Raw genomic sequence first — 15785 nt, forward strand, 5'->3', positions numbered from 1 at the left:
CATGCAGTGCTGTGATGTGGAATATCATCAAGAACTCTCTGAGTTTAGACATACTTTAGAAATCCAAAGAACCAAACAAAACATGATTTTGATCCCAACTCTATTCTTTTGAAGCACGTGCCAGTTTCAATCATGTCACATAATATCATTCATCAATGATTTAACACTGGGTTCTATTTTTTGTGCTTTCACACGTAGCAACCAGGCAATTTAACACATGAGAGCAATCGGAAATTTTATTTGTACCTGACGGAAAACCATGAAAAATGCATTCTCAAATGTTACAGGAATCACAGTTTCTCACAAGCAAACATTTGAATTGATCTGATTTTCAATTCCACAATTTAACATCATGTTTCATGCTTTGAAATCAGCCCTTTCATTTTATTTCACGTCCTGTCTTAAACGCCAATAACTTTTTAAACAGTGAAAGTGAACAATACTACTTTCATCAAATGTTTCCACATGTTCATCAAACTATTGCAGCGCAGGTATCCTACATTGCTCAGTGCTAATGGGAACTGTAGATGCTGGAGAATCCAAGATAACAAAGTGTGGAGCTGGATGAACACAGCAGGCCCAGCAGCATCTCAGGAGCACAAAAGCTGATGTTTCGAGCCTAGACCTCTCTGATGAAGAGTCTAGGCCTGAAACGTCAGCTTTTGTGCTCCTGAGATGCTGCCTGTCCTGCTGTGTTCATCCAGCTTCACACTTTGTTATCCTACATTGTTCAGCTTTGTTGAGTTCTGCTGTCTTGTGAAGTACTTGTGCTACAACTGTAACAGGGATCATTTGGCACAGGTTACAGAGGCAGGCAATGTTTTCACATTTCTAACCAGTCAGGTAGGATGGGCTATTTTATTGAGCCTTCAAAGTGGGAAACATGGCACGTGGGGTGAATTGATCAGGTTGGATTCAAAATTTTGATTTCCCAATAGTGATGGGATGAAGTTCATAACATGTTTGCAATTTGTCAAGCCTCAGACTGGTTCATGGTGGCCTTCAGTTTTGCATGCCATGAATACTTGCTAGCATGAAACAGTTTTTTAACAACGTCAGAAATGTAAGACAATCTTGTGGCATTTGTTCAAAGGTGGCTTGCACAACTTGGTTTTGTGCAGCTGTGTGTAGGATCAATGGTTTTCCTTCTTTAGCTCTTTGGCACAAGAGAGAGGAGCAAGACACCGGTGGCTGGTTTGGAGGATCCAGATTGTCAAGGGTAAAGGAGTGGTCAGTGGTGGGATCAGAGGCAAGGAGAAGTGGAAGAAATATCCAGGGGATTACAAAACATGAAGCTGGGAGCATGGAGCATCGAAGCGGGAAGGACCTGTTGACAAATAATGGTGTGGACTGTCAATCAAGTTAAATAAATAAGGGACCTGTTATCCAAATGTGGGTCTATCTCAGGGTGTTAGGTGTTGCAACTTAAAAGATATTCTATTCTATTCTAAAAGTGCTCTATTAAAATGACTTTTACAGTGCTAGAAGGAAGGAACAATTGAGTCTGCAAGTTCAGTCATGTCCAAAACAAAAGGTTGACAACCACAGGACAAGAATTTTAAGATTCAATAAAAAATGAACCAAAAGAAACATGACATTGTTTCTTCCACAGTAAAATAAATGCCCTGACTCCCTATGACCATTGACACATGACAATGATAAAGTATATTTAACTTGCTGATTCAGTCATACTCTACAATTAACAATGTTATGCAAATGAGTAAGGCAACAGTAATGTAACGTGAAATATTTCCAAATGAAACATGAATGTGAAAAACACCTGTACTCTTCATTATTATGTTAAAACCAATGTAGTTGAGCAGGAAAGTTGGCACCTTGGTTCAGAATCACCCTGTGTCAGGAGGCTCTTTTATTATTCATGTGTACATACTGTATGGGCGACTGATGGCCGGTTTCACCTGTGTAACACCTCCTTGCTTACAGAATCACATATTTTCTATGCATGCTGCTGGCTCTTAGAATTTCAAATGTAATCACGGGGAAACAGGAAAAAGAGAGTGAGAAAACAAATGATGCACAGTTCGACTTGTGAAGTTGAGAACAGCATGCTTCAACCTTCAGACAGCTAGTTTAGTTTCATTTCAGTTTTGTGTACTTGAAGTGGGAATTAGCGAGTTTTGAGAAGATTTGAAGTGGGAATTTTCCTTTTCTTCATCAATGATGAATAACATGTGGCACCTTTTAGTCAGATATCTGAATTTTGGATTTTTGTATCTGTGAAGGAGAGACACTGCATGTAATTTAGTTGTATTAACACATGCTGTCAAATTAAGTATACCAATAAGCATTGTTCAGTCCGGTGTAGGAACTTTATACCCATGCAGTCTTTATGAGGCTATGAAATATAAAGCTGCTTGTAATATAGGCCTTCATGGCCTTGACTCTAGTTCATTTCAAATTTGCCAATTACTTGACTAAAAATTGAGAAACATTTTACTGACAGGCATCCATGAGGATAGTGCGTCCGTAACCATTTTGTGACCACATATAGGCACATAAGATCATGCAATTAAACAAGTTTTATGTTACGATAGATGATCCTTCTTGTCTGTCGTATGTATAGTATTCTTTAAACGGTCATTTTACATAGTCATAAAAAAGCTTAAAACACAAAAGAAACTTGCTGAAAGACATCTTTTTTATTTTATAGTTAAAGAAATCTTTTGATTTGATCATTGTAATCTGTGTTGTAAGATATGACTGTATCAGACATGATGACAGAAGCCGAGATTCTCAAAAACAAAATAACAATAAGTCTGATTAATCCAAAACAGCTTCAAAAAATTGTAACTCACTACATTGTAAGATAGAATGGCTGGTTGTATGTTCAAGACTATTGTACACCTTTCCTTACAAAATGTAACGGTGTTTTAAAATGAAAATGGAATTCCTCAAATCCTGTGATTAATTTAATAGCCTTGTATTAAATCACAGTGAAGCAGATTCTCTAAAATTGTGCAAAGTGTGTCATGTGGTTCCTTATACCTTTATTCTATATTTCTTTAATCTTTAATTCCAAGCAAGATGCCTCCAAAATTACAAAACTTAAGGGATCCATTTTCATTTCCTTTGTATAATCAATTAAAATTATTTAAGTCTTTTGATTTTCTGTGAACAACATCAAATTAGTTTACTCAAAATACCATAAAATTGTTACTGAGAAAGCGAGAAGTAATTTGGGAGAGAAGTATAATTTGGTATGCTGGCAGGAGTATGTTGTGACCTTAAATGGACAGATTAAATTCTACTTCCATTTTGTAAAATCACTTTCCTGTCAGTAAATATTTTATCTAACTGGGATGAAATGTTATGGGAGAATGCAGGAATGTTGAGGTGAAGTTAAAATCGTGTTTGTCACGATCTGATTGAATCACAGAACAGGCTTGATTGGCTGAGTGGATGATTCTTCTTCCTTGTTTTAACATTCTTCTGTTCATACCACAGAGCATAGCTTGGATTTACGATCATCAGATGCCATTTCTGCCACCTCCGGACGCATATTCATCTCCCCTCCCTTGTCCGCCTCCCAGTGACCATTCTCTCCAGGACACCCTTGTCCACACTTCCTTCAACCTTCCTTCCCTGTAACCAGCGAAGTTGCAACACCTGCCCATTTACCTCCCCCTTCCCCAGAATCCAAGAGCCCAAACATACCTTCCAGGTGAAGCAACACTTCACCTGCACTTCCAATAATTCAGTCTACTGCATTCCCTGCTCACAATGTGGTCTTTTCGACATTGGGGAAACAAAGCACAGACTTGGCGACCGCTTCGCAGAGCATCTATGTTCTGCTCGCAAAAAAGACCCCGAACTATCTGTTGCCTGCCACTTCAACGCACCACCTTGCTCCCTGGCCAACATCCCTGTCTCCAGCTTGCTACAGTGTTCCAGTGAAGCCCAAAGCAAGTGGAAGGAACAACACCTCATTTTCCTCTTGGAGATACTACAGCCCTCTGGACTCAATATTGAGTTCAATAATTTTAGGGCCTAAATTCTCCCATGTCCCAGCCCCCACCCCACACACCGGGCCTTGTTACCACACAGCCTGCCACTACACACGCCATGTTGTTAGCCACTAACAGTCCCCATTAACGACTATTCACCCTCCCAGCCTGATCATTAGCAACTCCTTTGACTGTCCAACTGTTTTTCTCCCTCTTAGGTGTCTATCCTGTCGTTTACTCCCTACCCCACCCACCTCTGTATTTTCTGCATATAAACTGATGTTTTCCCAGCCACCATCAGTTCTGAGGAAGAGTCACGGACCTGAAACGTTAACTCTGTTTTCTCCTCCACAGATGTTGCCAGACCTGCTGAGTTTTTCCAGCAACTTTGTTTTTGTTGAATTTCCTGAGATTGTTATTTGTGTGACTACAATCTGCTAACTCAAATAATGAAAAAAAAGTTAAATAAAGACCATTTCTAGCCAGAGCTACTCTATTACATATGGACACAATGACTAAATTCCAACTGTGAGCATTTTGCTACTGACTATGTCATGTCATCCCTCGCAGCATCTGTCATTTCAGTAAATAATGTTCCTCTCCTTGGCAGAGGAGATTCCTTTTCGTAAAATTGATGTCAGTCAGATTTCCCTTATTTTTGAATTGCTCCACATCAAATAAAAGTCTGATTTTCTCAAATTTTAATCTAATTTACTCTCACTCATTTGACAATATTTGTTCCATTGGCAAACAGTTTTGAGATCAACATGTGGTAGCCACTTATGTTCAGATATGTGAAACCTACAGCCTGCCCGCAATTTAATTGGTTTGGTCCACTCAGCAGTTCTGATTACTGTTTTCCCAGTAGCAGCAAAACCTGTTAGTGAAGCATTGAGAACATCCATCAACATTGGATGACTGCTTTATGGTACACTGCACTGCTGTTTCAGAACTTCTTCATATTTTTGGCAAAACTGTAAAAAGCTAGAGATCTGCATGCAAAGTGACTTGGAATTTAGAAAAAAAATCTTACTTTGTGTCCAGCAATGTATATTTGATGCAGATAATACCATGCTAATTGTCTACATATCATCTGTTTCTGGTTTGTTTCTCTGACTCAGGAAATTGAATTCTTATCTTCTGTTGTTTCATTCTTAGCAGGAATATTCACATGATTTTTTTCTGTCAGAATCTGTGGTAAGTGGTTTACTCTCCGTTTCGTGATGCTATACCTGCAGGGAAAACTAGCCATGAGGACATTCTCCTAATTTGAACTCATTTTGAATGGATTTTATGTGAGGTAGGTTTATTTGACAGACCCAGGGCTAAAAGTCAGTCAGGACCTTGCCAACAAGAAATAGTTACTCAGCAGGGATTTACTGGGGATTCAGGGAATTAATTGAATCAGTGTCAGACTCCTGCTCCTTCAGGACAGGATGACTCTCTGATGGCCAATCAAATTGGTTGTAATCCCAGAAGATAGTAGTGGCCACTGCCAGGTCTTCAGGCTGTCCTATGGAAGAACTGCAGATGCAGATGGGGTGTGAGTTGGGGGACTTCAAGCAAGCACAACAAGAAGACTCAGCAAGTAAGTGGGGAGGTTTCAGGTTGGAGAGACCCAGGCATAGGAACAAAGTTGTTGGGGACTGTGGGATGACTGCCCTCAAATGAATACATGATACAAGCCCCAAAGGGGGATACACCCTGTCCTGTCCACCATCAACTTGTGAGGATAAAATTGGTGGGATGTTTTTCCCCTGTACAGGCAGACAAATTGCACTAGACACAGATGAAATCCCTCATATTAGTTAATGTCTACCCCATTATGTGGAGAACAGGTCAACAGCAGGATGATGAGGCAGGTAACCCATTTTATTTTACATGCTCCCCAGTCTTAAGATATGATGATGGGTTGACAGTTATTGCTCTAATACTGAAATTAAAACAAAATCGACAACCTTTTGAACATTATTTGGGATCAAACTCAATATTTCCTGAGCCTTTTTGCTTATTTTGTACCAATGTACAAATTCCATGTGATTTATGTACATTGAAACCATTGCTTTTTCCCAGTACCCAATCACTCGCCATTATGCAATTAGTCCAGTTTCATGTCTGAGATACAATCTTGATAACCTCACATTAAATTGCATTCCCTATAGTTTGTTTTAAGTAAGTAGCCCAGATAACTTATACAACATGTTGAGCAGCAACAAAGATTCATTATCCAACAGTTTGCTCATTCATTTAGACCATTAATGATCCTTTACAATTTCCTGTTTCCAATCTATCAGTTTTCTGTACCATTTGCTTCTGCAAATTTTTATGACCAATTTACTTTCTCATTCAAGTCATTAACATATATTGTGCAAAACTGAATCCCCTAATCCTGTTGCTGAATATATTGCTCATCTCTGAAAGGTACACCATTTAAATTTAAAACTTTGTTCCCTTTCAGCTTTGATCTTATTACAATAGTGATAAATATGGGCTACTGAACTTCCATCATCAGACTGCTATACGTGAGCTCTTTCATTGACCAAAGTGGATTGTAGAAAAGCAATATGATTCTAATATGGCTGCAGTAGTCACCTAACAACAGATTGTAGCGAGCTTTGTGAGACGCTTGTGCATTATATGAAGCCACCTGCATTTTCTTCTGAACTGCAGACCAAGGAATTGGAAGCAATAAATTTATATCTCTTATTTAACTCACTTTTGTATGATTATTTCATATAATGGAGATGAAAACCTTGCCTGTTAGTTTGCCAGCTTGGAAAGACAATGGATGCAGACTGTAGGATACATGCTGAACTATATTTCAACGGCTGCTTTTTGAGCAACAGATCAAAGAGAATGAAAAATTGATTTATAACAGACGCACGAAAGGCTCTCAATTTCCTTGCTCATTTGCCTCATCATCTTGAAATACAGTGCCCAGTGAAAAGTCACATTGGGAATTCAGCCATTCACTGAGACCTGAAAGATATCTACATATTCCATTACTGTTGAGAATGCAAGCAAACAATTAAACAATTATAGTCTTAGATTAAGAATCTGACACCTCAAGACTCCAAGGACTATTTAAATGTGTTAACGCTAACCTCAGCGTCCGTACATTACACATTCCCTTTTAAACTAAAATCTGTGTCTGTGTGTGCTTTCAATGCTATGTCTACTATTATTTTTGCTCATTGTTCATAGATAACAACACAGCTCTCTCTTCAATCCAAGAAAATATTGATAATTGGCTGGTACATGTTCTAGCAAACTGTGATTTAACTGAAGTATTGTAATCATGTGCTAAAAAGGAATGGAAATATTTGTCATGAATAACTGACAGGGATTTCAAAAGAAGGGAGCCAATTCCTCCTCATTATTTGATCATAGCACTTTTATATTAAATTAAGTTATACTTTGATCATTTTTTTGAGACATGTGTACTTACTGGGAAGAATTGCTGAGATGAGTAGATCTGAAGAGAATATAAAATGCTTGCACATGTATCCCAATGAGTAAGATACATGGCAATCACTAACAATTAATAGAACCACAGGCCAGCAGTATCACACTGATTTTCTAACACTCTAAGGTTCCACTACATTTCTAGCAAACATCTGTCACTTAGTAATCAACGTAAATGTACATTTGAGCAAATCTGGCTGCACTCCCAAACTAATTACTAAATGTGTTCACTGGAATCGTGTTGATTTTGAGTTGTTTCATTGTGAGAGTTCTTCCATAAAATTAATGCCAACATTAACATCAATAACTAAACAGTCTTTATTGGGCTTTAGTTAATTCCTTCACAGGATGCAAGTGTCACTGACAAGGCAGTTTTTATTGCCCTTCACTAATTTCCCTTGAGAAGGTATGGCAAATGACCAACTTGAACCTCTGCAGTCCATACTGCCACAGTGCTCGAAATGGGATTTTGATCCATCAAAAGCTAAGGAATGATTTTTCTTTTTCAAATTTTACTCTTGACTGCTTTTGTCCTTCTAAATGGTGGCAGTTACTGTTCTGTTGAGAAAACCTTCCCTCAGTGGGCATTCTACATCCACTGTTATGCTAGTACTTCAGGGAATGAATGTTTAGGGAGGTGTATGGGATGCTGATGAATCAGACTGTGTCACCCTGGATGAAATCAAGACTCACAAGTGTTGTTGGAGCTGCAGTCATTCAAGCAATCCCATCTTACTCCATACTTGTGCCTTGTTGAAAGCATGCAAGCTTCTGGAGGCAGGAGGTTTGTCACCTTGTGCAGAAATGTCGTCCACTGACCTTTTTTTACAAATGAAATTGAGCCTGGCATAGGAAAATAATAATGGAGATAATAAGGGTTGTTGAAGGGAAGTATTTAAATTCTTCCTTTTTCCAGTTTGTCATTGCCTGACACATGTGCAACATAACTTTTATTCAGCAACTATTGGCTAAATAAAAGTCTTGCTGCATTGATTCATTCTGTGAAGAATTGAAAACTGAACTGTACTCATACATAATTAGCAGTGAACACTTAACTTTTGACTCTTTAATGGAGAGAATATCATTAGCAAAGCAACTGAAGATAGTTCAAGTGAGGACACAAGCCTTGAGGAATGACTGAAAATAATGCTGTCGAACCGAGATGTTTTGGCCTCTAATATTAAAAAAAAACCTTCTTTTGTGTTGTGCATAACTCTTGCCAGTAGAGAGATTTCTTCCCCATTTTCCTTGGCTTCCATTTCATGTCCTAATGGTCAAAGAAGGGTGAGTGTTCACTCTTCTTGCAAACTAAGTTTTTATGAATTAAAACAGTACAAAAATGCTTTCTTCATCAGTAGTTGAACTATTGACTAAAAGAACAAAGTCCCAAGAATGGTTCCAGAGAAACTTCAGCTATGAAGTTGGATTTGAGAAATTGAACAGTTTATCTTGGAGAGGAGAAGGTTGAGATATATTCAAAATTATGAGAGGCTGAATCTTGTGTTTTGGGCAAAGTGCAAATTGTATCATGTTTGATGGTGTAGTTGTCTCCGTAATTTTGAAGTTTTTTTTGATGACCCTTACCAAGCTCTCGGATTAATCATCATTCCCTGCCTGTGGCAGGTGTCTCATCTGGTTTCCACTCCAACTTACCATGCACCAATCCAGGAACAACTTGCCACCAAGATTTTGGTAGCATCCTTGATGCAGGGCACCAGGATGTTGTGCACATGGACAGTCAAATCTACCCTGCACAGCTCATAGATCATTGATCATAGAATCCCTACAGTGTAGAAACAGGCTATTCAGCTCAACAAGTCCACACTGTCCCTCTGAAGAGCATTCCACCCAGACCCATTCCCCTACCCTTTCCATGTTACTCTGTAGTTCCCATGTCTAATCTGTCTAATTCATACAACACAAAGCAGTTGCCGACATTTTTCCCAGACATGACAGACAAAGTGAAATTGTTGCCTTGCTTTGCTAATGCAGTAAGCACAGAGCACAGATATAGCCTGGTTCAGTCCATGAGCTAAGTGTACGTCACAGAGTGCACAGCATCTCTGTAGCTTTATGACAATGATTGTTACTGGTGCAGCCCAAAATATAGTATCAAGTGCAGAAACATCCTGTATATGTATCAGAGATAATGGGAACTGCAGATGCTGGAGATGAAGGGTCTAGGCCCGAAACGTCAGCTTTTGTGCTCCTGAGATGCTGCTTGGCCTGCTGTGTTCATCCAGCCTCACATTTTATTATCTTGTATATGTATCAGACCTGTGCCGTGGAAGCTTCTTTGAGGTTGGCACACATTGGATGCAGTCTCCATGGACATGGGGTAATGTGGTCAATGCCCATGAACTGTATCCTGGGATGTTGGTGCCTGCCATCCAACGTGGGAGGCCTTTGGAGTGAGTGGTGAGCTGAAGTCACCAGATACAAGCTATGATTTTCATATTGAGTTTTCTTGATATCTGGTTTGTTGGACGACCTTTGTAAGGTTGCAACTGGACTACTGGTGAATTTGATCATCAACAAGGATCTGAACTAACGTTATTTGTCAAATCACCACTATCTAGTGAGAATCTCATCACACTGCTTGTGAAAAGCATAAAAGATGGGGTGAGGTGATCTTAAAGTAGAGATGGGCCTTGCTGGAATTCTTTCCTGCTTCTCCCACACATCCTCCATACCCCATGTCACTCAGACCCTCATAATATTCCTCCCAAAGAGTCAATGCAAAATAGATAGGCAAAAATTGTTTCCTCTTGTGAAAGCTTTGAGAGCAGGGGCACAGGCATAAAGTAATTGGCAAAAATGTTTTTAAAAAAGCCTGTTGTGATGTAAGTGAAAAGTGATTATCATTATCATTATGCAACTTGCATAATTTAATACCAGAGATATCCATGGACTAAAGATGTTTTTCAAAACAGGACATTGCTGACCTAAAGTATCTGCTGTGATCGCCTGACATGTTCATACAACCCACATGGAATATGTAAAACATAGCTGTCTTGAAGTTACCATTTTAGTCAAGAAGCACTGAACTCAATGAGGTGTCTTGTGATTTATACATCTTTCATTTTATTCCCATCTGCATGATAATTTCACATATTGCAGGGTGTTCAGTTTGAAAAAGACAATGGACCTAGAGTGGAATTATACAAATGATCTATATTTCAGTGGCTTACTTTGAGCAACAAGACGGAGAAAACAACATGAACTGGACACAGCAAGTTTACAGAAAACTCTTTTCTCCAAGCCTCAATCTTTGCAAACCAGGGCTGATAAAAGAAAAAACTCCACTGTGAAATCAAGTTTATCCCCAAGCTTCACCATTTCAGAGGAAATAGGTTGACATTTGGGATGTTGATTTCAGAACGCAATTCAAAGTCTGTATAGAAGTTGCAAACTGAAATTTACTTTATCTTCCTGTCTAATAGAAACTACATCTCATTCCATATTCTTTGCAAGTTCATGACCTGTGTTTTGATATGTGCATTTACAATTGCACTTGCACTTTTGCTTTTTTTTTATTGAAACCATCTTCAGTCTCTTTTACATGAAAAGAAACCTTGGAATTAGCCCTCCTTCATTTTTGATCTGGCTAACTAAATTTAATTGAAATGTGATGGCTTTGAAATAAAAATCAAAGAAAAAAGATATTTATTGCGATTGACCGAGAGAGTTCAAAAGGGGACATATGACCTCTATTCACCTGTTCATAATAAAGTAGCATAACAGAAATCTTTCTCATGCAGTGAGTGGTTCACATCTGGAATATACATGCACGAGTATGATTGATGCAGTTTTAAATGAGGCATTCAAAAGGGAATTAGATCATTACTTGGAAAGGAAGAATATGCAATGGAGCAAGACAAGGGAATAGCACGAGGTGAAGCACTCATTTGGAGAGTACAAACACAATGGGCTAAATTGTCCCTTCCTTTGCTGCAACAATTATGTGATTCTGTAATCTTCAAGCATCGTTGGGAAGCCAGGATGTGACTAAATAACAACATACAGAATCGCCAAGACAAAGGACAAACTTAAATGTAATAATGTAGCTCAGGGGTTCAAAAATTGAAGTTCTTGTTTGAGATAAATCAGGTAATTCACTTTAAATATTGAAGAATTCTGACTGAATTACAACCTTTAAATTAGTTTTGCATAACTGTCTATTCATTTTTGGCACTATTTGAAACTAACCGTAACTGTTTCTGGATTGATTCTTTTTTGTTAATATGATCAAACTCATATTCTGATAACGAATCATTTCTAATGTCATTATTGCAGTAAGGACAAACATTTCTTCTGAATCCTTTAATTTATTTTAATAGCAAATTATAAGATTGCAGTTTTTTGTTTCCTTTGATACATGGTACTGTTGGTGTGCAGTACCAGAATTAATTTATCTCTCGTGCTCATCTTGCACTTAAGAATATTCAATCATCTTTTTGCTATGCTACAAAATGCAAGGCTTTGCACCAATACTGTAATGTGATGCCTCTTATCCAACAGCTTGCATATCTAAAGCAATATCAACCACTGTTTTGTCGTTGAATATTTGGAAAGTTATGTAACTAAATTATTTCATATAGAGCCATACATCACAGGAGATCTGACTGAGCACTGGAGTGTCTGTAATGTCAAAAAGATGACCATAGTACATTATTGTTTAGCATCTCTCTTGACCTCCTATATCCTTTGAAACTGTCAGCTACAGATCTTTTCTAATTTTTTTCCGTTCCCTTGTCCAAATTAGTTCAGTTTCCCATATTTGATTTTGATTCTTCACTCCCAGATTGGAACAAGAGTAACTTCAGCAGTAGATCAGCATCCTGTTCCCACTTCATTGGTCCTTTTGTGCCCAACTCTTAGTTTAGATAGGATCTCAGTTTAATGTCGCGACCAAAATTGCAGTAGCGTGGCAGCCTTGATTGTCAGGGTGACTGTCTAAAGTACAGCCAAGCTTATTAAAACATAACAATTGAATTGATTCAGTTTCATCACAGCAGACAAGGTGGGAATAATTGATTTCTATTAATCAAATAAAGTTCTGCATCTGAAGACTGTCAACCAGAACATTTTGAATTCATTTTAAAATCAGTTCGCTATCATTTTTTGCAATAGTGCAGAAAGAGCTGATCAAGAGCTGATTCTCAGAGACATACTTTCAAAGGGGAAACAGTCAGTGAGGTTGTGTGTTTGTCACACTATGCATCAGGCAACCTTTTCATCCACTGGTACACTTTAATATCACCGGAACTTTCCCACTCATGTGAAAAACCAGCCAAACTATACAATAAAGTGCACAGAATGAAAGAGATGTAGGATTGAAGCTGGTAACTCCCTCTTGCATGCAGGATAAATGTAACCGAAAGTAATCCGGGAAAGAGAACATGTATCTAGCAGAAAATTCCTTTGCTCAGCACAGTATACAATCCAAGAGCAATGAAGAGAAATGTAGAAGCAACAGTATTTTTCCAAGGGCTGTTGTTGTTGGATATCTAAAGCGGATGCGGGAGGATTTCAAACAAATCAAATGAGAAATGTTTTTGTTACCCAAGGATCTGTATCTGTGGGACAGCAGGGACATTAACCTTGATTTGTCAACTGTAAGTTTAAATTAAAAGCGAAATACATTTGATTTGAGTTACAATGTACATTGGATACAGTCAGAAGGGAAAGCTATGAACTTGTATGTTGGATTCATGCAACATGGAATTAAAGCAACATCACTTTCTAACCATGAGTTTGGCTGTGATACAACAATCTTTTGACTTGATCTCCAGAATAGGAATTTTCCCCACGTCTAATCAAAATGGGACACTTAAAGACCATAAAAATATCTATTGCCTTTCACTATAGGTGCAGATATGTGCAGAGCAGCTTCAGAAAACTAATGTGACTTTTACAACAAGAATTTATTTTATTTTGCGGGTTGTTCACACATTCCTTGAATGAAGCAAGTGTCACTTTCTCAGTTATCTCATAAAACATCCAATGATTAAGTTGTTTTGGTCAGAAAGTAAGTTAGAAATAGGAACAATGAGCAGTGATGTTGCTTTGAGTCCTTGAAATGAGTGCACACACTATTGGGTCAGGACGATACAGGAGGGAGTTTTATCTGTGATTAAGTTTACACCTGCACTTCTTAGTACATCCTTACTTGTACAGTACTCTTGGATGTACTGAAATCATAAAGGGAAGTATAAAAATGTGTTTTATTTCTTTCACTATCTGCCTACATGCAATAGATTTATCCAGTTCCTGAGCATTTAATTCAAAACATGAACATTGTTCAAAGATTGTTCCTACGTTCTGAGATGGTCATGATTTGGAATTTTGCATTTTCCTCATAATTACATGAGAGTTGAGCTTTTATGACTGTTTTTCAAGATTGAAGCTATCACTGTTAATGTGATTTACTACAGTGCAATTCTTGTTCAATGTTAATACCTGATAAGGGGAAGACAGGTACTCAGTATACGAAAATGCTTCGTTCCTGCATGGTGCACACACACTTGACTAATTGTAATAGTTTAGATCATACAACTGGAAAGTGAAAGAGCTGTTAACTTCAACTATTTTGGGTTTCTTTGTTTGGGACTTGGCTCACCAAAGGAAAGAAAATAGGCACTGCAGCTCTCAAACTCTTTTAATGAGCTATGAACATTGCCTCTATGGCAATCTTTCATTTTCAAAGATATACTCATGTAATTTGCATTGAAAGAACCTGAGATACAGTTCAAGATCAGTCAAGACCATGCAGCCCCAAACCACATGGTAACCTTTGTCCAAACATAACAAAATGGTGAAAGTGCTGACTCATCAAGGTCATACTTTAACCCATGTCAAACAAGAAGTGATAGCAAAACCGAGATCAATAGAAACCAGGTTTCATGGCCATTATTGGAACCAATATTAGCACAAAAGGAGATTGTTGTGGTTGCTGGAGTCCAATCATCTCTGTCCCTGGATATTGTTCCAGGCAACCCACTGGCTCATTACTTAGGTCCTACAAGTTTCAATTGCTTTGTCTATGATCTTCCCTCCAACATATGGCTAGACCTGGTGATGTCTGGAAATTGCACAGTATTCAGTAACATTTGCAACTTGACAGATACTGAAGCAGTCTTTGCCTGCATACAGCAAGACCTGAATAACTCCCAAACTGGGGCTGATAAACGGTAAGTAATATTAATACCAAAAGTTTCGGGGACTGACAATATCCAACAAATGAGCATCCAAACGTTTTTCTTAACATTCAATGCATAGCCTTCACTGAATCCTACAGGATGAACTTCTTCAGGGTTACCATTGACCAAAAACTGCAGTATGAATACTGCAGCTACAAGGCCAGGTGAGATCTTCAGAGTGCTGCAGTGAGTAACTCACTTCCTGACTCTTCAAAGTCTGTCCACCATCTACACCATTGTGATAGAAGAGTCTCCATTTGGCTGGATCCAACAATATGTCAAGAAACTCAACACAATCCCGAACAACGTAATCCACTGACTGGACCCCATGACTTCAGTGTTCAGTCAGCCTGGGGACTTCTCATAAGCAGAAAAGCAAAAAAAATTACACAGCAGGGAATATACACCATTTTTTGTTCATTGTACAGGAAATAAATGTAAAATTCTTACCTACATATTGTACTAAGGTAGAAACTTAGACAGTAAATCACAAACTTTAATTTGCAACATATAAATTTTCTAAGAGAATGAGATTTCACATGATGAGTTCTGTGATCATGTAGAATTACCATGGTTCATAGTTAATTCAAGCTTGTACAGCAAACTAGGAAATTGACAACTGAATACAGAGCCCAAAGAACAGATAATGTGATAAGACACAGTTATCGCAATTTCAGCCGCAGGTTGGTCAACATTTTGTTCTTTACAAAGTAGAATCCTGAATTAATATATAGAGGGATTTTCCTTTTCTTTCACAGAAAACATCTGACTGTAGCAGTTGCGTATTGTAAATCTGATAAATCTGCCACATTATCAACCTTGGCTCAGTTGTAGCACTCTGGCCTCAGAGTCAGAGGTTGTGAGAAATGAATTATCAGCACAAGATGGATTGTGCTTGCAAAACATCCTGTAGCGATTGTTCTCTGCTTGAAATGCTAGGAACCAAGGGAACCAAGAAGTGCAGTGTGCACTTGACAGACTGCATGGTAGCTTGACTCGAGTAAATAACTTGAAGTCACTTAGAGCACCCCTGAGGGGAAAGTTATGGATAGAGGACAAAACCAGTCAAGTTCATTCTACTCTGTGCTGTGTTGAGTGACCCATATAATATGTTGGGACAGAGCTAGTCAATTGGAAAAGTAACACTTCTCTT

At 38.3% G+C, this 15785-nt stretch overlaps 1 protein-coding gene across 1 annotated transcript in view; it reads left to right on the forward strand.

Annotated features, from left to right (window-relative positions):
- csmd2 (CUB and Sushi multiple domains 2) overlaps positions 1-15785 on the forward strand; it is a 1700996-nt gene that overhangs the window by 245061 nt on the left and 1440150 nt on the right. The gene's annotated exons all lie outside the window — the stretch shown is intronic.

Source organism: Stegostoma tigrinum, chromosome 24, assembly GCF_030684315.1.
Source record: "Stegostoma tigrinum isolate sSteTig4 chromosome 24, sSteTig4.hap1, whole genome shotgun sequence".
NCBI lineage: Eukaryota > Metazoa > Chordata > Chondrichthyes > Orectolobiformes > Stegostomatidae > Stegostoma > Stegostoma tigrinum.